General features: G+C 43.6%; 1 pseudogene; it reads right to left on the bottom strand.

Moving 5' to 3' along the window:
- Window positions 1-2,581: 2,581 nt before the first annotated feature.
- Window positions 2,582-3,109, bottom strand: LOC111165863 (mitochondrial intermembrane space import and assembly protein 40 pseudogene; annotated as a pseudogene).
- Window positions 3,110-4,710: the final 1,601 nt, after the last annotated feature.

Raw genomic sequence — 4,710 nt, 5'->3', positions numbered from 1 at the left:
CAACCTATTAGGTATCATATTTTTTCATGATAGCAACTCTATAACTAACTCATTTGAATTTTTGTCAACTAGTTTTGTCAAATCCAGGTGTTGAAGGACTTTATTCTCTGAAACACTTATCTTTTTTGATGCTCATTTCACTGAATCACACGCCAATTTCTCCAATTCTCTCTCTCTTTCTTTTTTTTTTTGGCTGCACTGAGTCTTCATAGCGGGCTTCTCTCTGGTTGCCGCACATGGGTTTAGTTTCCCTGCGGCATGTGGGATCTTAGTTCCCCGACCAGGGATCGAACCCACGTCCCCTCCGTAGGAAGGTGGATTCTTAACCACTGGACCACCAGGGAAGTCCCTCCAATTCTCTTTATGCAGCTCATACTGGGTTGGAAATTACAACTGGTTTTATTCAAAGCTTTAGTCCTGGGTCCAAGAGAATACAGTACTTCATTATTTAGAATTGTGCCATTACCTGTTACCTGAAAATTAGGGACAAGTCAGCGTATGCTCATCCAAAAAAAAAAAAAAGCAGTTTTCTCAGGAAAAAGGTAAACTAAGAATCTTTTTAAAAATTAGGATTCTTAAAAATGAGAATTAATTAGCAGGCAACACTTTGTGCTACTGAGTAAACTGAAGGACGTGGAAGCTGACCTGGTTTTCAAGAAGTTCTGATCTAGTCAAGCATCACAGTCCTAAGTAAACACACCGAAACCACCAGCCCAGGTAGAGTGGAAAGAGGGAAATGCCAAGTACTGGAATGGGATCATACGCATGTGGGCCAGGAGTGGGAACGTTAGTGAATAAAGCTTCCCGGAAGAGGCCAATCTTTAGCCAATTCTTGAACTGGCAGGAGCATTTATGATAATAAATATATATTGTAGAGTATTTTAAATATGTTCTACACACCCTAGGTGGGCAAGATAACTCACCTACCCACTGCTACTTAACTTGACATCAACTTTCAAGCTGTACTTCCTGCCACTCCAAACTGTGACTTAAATGGGGTCTTAAAAGGGAAGCTAGTTCGGAATTCAGCATTGCATTAGCCCAGCTGCCGGTTCGAATACTACGCCTAAGGAAATAGTTCGGCATATTGTCTTCTAAAAGTGCTTCTAAAACAATTTTTCTTTCTCTCTTCTGCTGCCATAAAAATGGAAATAAGAAATTCCTATATGCCTGGTGTTAGAAAGATAATAGTGAATTAAGCAACACGAACACATTCAATACACATCTTAATTCTCGCGATAGTATTTGCACTGAAGCTCAGTTGAATGGGTGAGTGGTAATGGTTCAGGTGTAGTTTTGAAATTCTAGCTCAGTCTGCTTTTTCTAGTTATGACTATCAGCTAAGTCTTCTGCCTTGGAGGTCAGCCCTGGGAGAGAAGGGAAAAGCTCTGTTTCTGGCCCCCAGGCCACTCTGTCCAGGGAAGGAGAAATGCTTTCTTATTTCAGTCCCATAACAATCATCTCTTTATGTGTCCACCTTCCTCACACTAGACTGTGAACCTTTCCAGGGCAGGGGCTGAATTCCCCACGGGGAGATCAAGGAGAGACTGCATCAGGGGGCTGGATGCCTGCACGCTGTATCTGCCCACCTGCGTCACTTTCTTTCCTTGGCAAAGTCAAAGCTTTAAAGCATTTACAATTTTGGCTTCGCGGCAGCCATAGTGGAATTCCTTCTATCAATAGTTTAACAATGGCTTTAGTTGCTTCACCTCTGGAACCAGCAAAACAGCCCTAACGCTCTCCGCTTGTGTGTGTCTGTGTGGTTACTGAACACTTAGTGTGTGATCTTCAAATGTCACTGTCTGACATTTCTAGTTTACCAGCATTTGGGGAATAAATGCCCTTGACAGCTGCACTTGAGCTGGGTTTTGGTGATGAACTAGACCAGAATGAGCGTGCCTCTGGGGTAAGACGTGTGGTCCCATCTGTTTTTTTGGGTTTTTTTTTAATCATGTTTTCCTTTTAATTGACATGGTTTCCTCTCTCGGGTGCTACTTTGGTAGTGATTAGGTGCCCACCTCTCAAGAACATTGCATCTGAACAGGCTGAGACAGAGCCAGTGTGAACACAGACCCCAAAGCAGGGCTTTTGGGATAAAAATAACAGGAAAAAACAGCCTTTCTCTTCTCTTACAAAGGGAGTCACTCAGAGGGTCCAAAGCTCTGTTTTCCAAATGTAGAAAACCTGGAGCTCAATGCAAACTGGAAACCAAAATATATCAGAAATGAAGCAGAGGGCTTCGTCAAATACTCCAGGTCCGATCATCCCGCCTCTTCTACAGGGAATGGCCCCCCTCCAGCATTTCTAAAGGAAGATGTTTTGTTTCTATTTCACTTTCCAACTGGGTATAAAATCTACTAAAAGGGATGCAATGAATCAGAATAAGTCCGCTCACTCACAAGACACTCCCAGGTAATGATTTTTGGTTTCTGAGATTATTCAGCACATTATTTCAAAGTGGCAAAATCCAGGACAATCTGAGAAGAGAATTCAAAAGTGGCAGCTACATTCGCTGATAGGTTCATGTGAGACACACATACATACAGCCCATGTTTCAGTGTATATGTCAAGGGGCCCAGACCCCTGATCAGCTCAATAAGTTATTTTGTACATTACAGTGCACAGAACAACAGAGGGAGAGACACTTTCTTGGAGGGGTTCATCCTCTCCGAAGGAGGCTGGAGTTCAGCCTCCCGTGCCCTCATTAGCTGGACCTCTCCTCTTTGGTTGCGATGGCCTCCGAGACAGCCGTTTCCTTTGATCCATCCACTGGCTTCTTGTCCTCCTGGGGATAGAGGTCCGGGTACTTCTGCATGCACTCCTGCATGGCCCGGATTGGTCTACACAGTCCGACCCCTTGACATCCTCTGTGCTGCAATGGAAGCGGGAGAAGGCCGCCTTGAACTGTTCCCCACGCGGGCCGCCGGCCACCCCCCGCCAGGCACGGACAGTTGCAGTTGATGTCGTCTCGGTTGGGTAGGATCGGTCCGTGCTCCTCGTACGGATCATTGGGGTCGTCGGCCACCAGCTCCGCGTTGCTTGGAGTTTCACGGTCTTCTCTGGTCACCAATGTGATTCTATCCTGCCCTTCGCGCCGGCAGTAGGCCATGGTGCAGCCCGGCGCTCCGACCTCGCGGCGATTGCGGCGGCGGCCTCACGCCGTCGGTCCCATCTGTTCAAGGCTGACGTTGAATAACTGGTAATGAGTGACCAGACTCAAGTCGTGCCCTGGTAACAAGACTGTTTGGAACAGCAAATCCCACTTAAAAAAAATACTGCAGATAAATGGTATCTCTTTGAATGCCTGGTGTAGTACTTAGAGGCCAGTTTACAATTTTTCAATTAAAGTGATTCCTTCTTGGTTGCATTAGTGGCAAGAAAAAAGGGACACTTTATTTATTTATTTTTTGGCTGTGTTGGGTCTTCGTTGCTGCATGGGGGCTTTCTCTAGTTGCGGCGAGCAGGGTCTACTCTTCATTGCGGTGCGCGGGGTTCTCATTGCGGTGGCTTCTCTTGTCGTGGAGCACGAGCTCTAGGTGCGCGGGCTTCAGTAGTTGTGGCTCGTGGGCTCAGTAGTTGTGGCTCACGGGCTCTAGAGCGCAGGCTCAGTAGTTGTGGCTCACGGGCTTAGTTGCTCCGTGGCATGTGGGATCTTCCCTGACCAGGGCTCGAACCCGTGTCCCCTGCATTGGCAGGTGGATTCCTAACCACTGTGCCACCAGGGAAGTCCCCCCCAAAAGGGACACTTTAGAAAGAACAGCAAATCATCCGGGTAGAGATATTTTAAGTATAAACAATGATTTCAGGAGCAAGACTAAATTATGTAATCACTTTCTCCTTAACTTCAGTGTCAAGCTACTAATGATCATGAAATAAAGTTAAAGAATGTAGAAAAAGGAATAGAAGGAAGGAAATAGCTTTTGTACTTTTTCAGGTTTATCAGCCAGTTTTTTCCTTCCCAACACTATAGCCGTATTATTTAAAATATAGAATGAAAACCCATATGTATTAAGACATGCTTGTTATTCACACAGCAACCCAGATTTGAAGAGAAGGATTAATAAAAACTAATTATGGCACAGAAATAGAATGAGAATTAGAACTCCAGTTTCTCTCGGTGTTCAATTATATTTTTATCAGCCTTAGAAACTATAAGGGAAAAATCCAAAATCAATAAAACCAGTAATTGATGGAAATGTCTTTTAAAGATGCAGCAATGAATATAAACTTTCTGCACACAATTTTAACGGTAGTGCTGTTTTTCCCCAACATTTCCTAGATCTGTGGCTTTGAGTCCGGCCCCATGCTGTCAGTCTGCTTTAGCACATCATGAAGGGAAGATGGGAAACACTACTTTTGGAACTGCGTGATAGGATTTTCTAACACAGTGCCTGAGTGTGTGCTTGGTATCTTATCACTTGACTTAAAAATCACTTTGAAGCTTTGAATTAGGATCATCAATATAATAATTTGACAGCATTCGTTCCCTTTGGTAATAAAACATGATTCTTTTTTGGATTCTCTTAGCCTTACCAAAAAAACAGAGTATTCAAAGATCTCCAACACAAGTTCTAGCTCAAGGACACTTTTGTACTAATGTATATTCCTAATATATATTTGTGTTTAAAAAACATTAATATCCATTAGCCTCATAAATCTCACCATTATAATTTTATTTGTCTTTATTATTAATCTCATATGAATACTGAG

The sequence above is a fragment of the Delphinapterus leucas genome, chromosome 17 (assembly GCF_059928025.1).
Source record: "Delphinapterus leucas isolate spDelLeu-1000000601 "Yukka" chromosome 17, BTC_Dleu_Yukka2, whole genome shotgun sequence".
Classification (NCBI taxonomy): Eukaryota; Metazoa; Chordata; class Mammalia; order Artiodactyla; family Monodontidae; genus Delphinapterus; species Delphinapterus leucas.
Note: the sequence above shows the minus strand (reverse complement) of the source record. Positions and strands in the feature narration are given on the sequence as shown.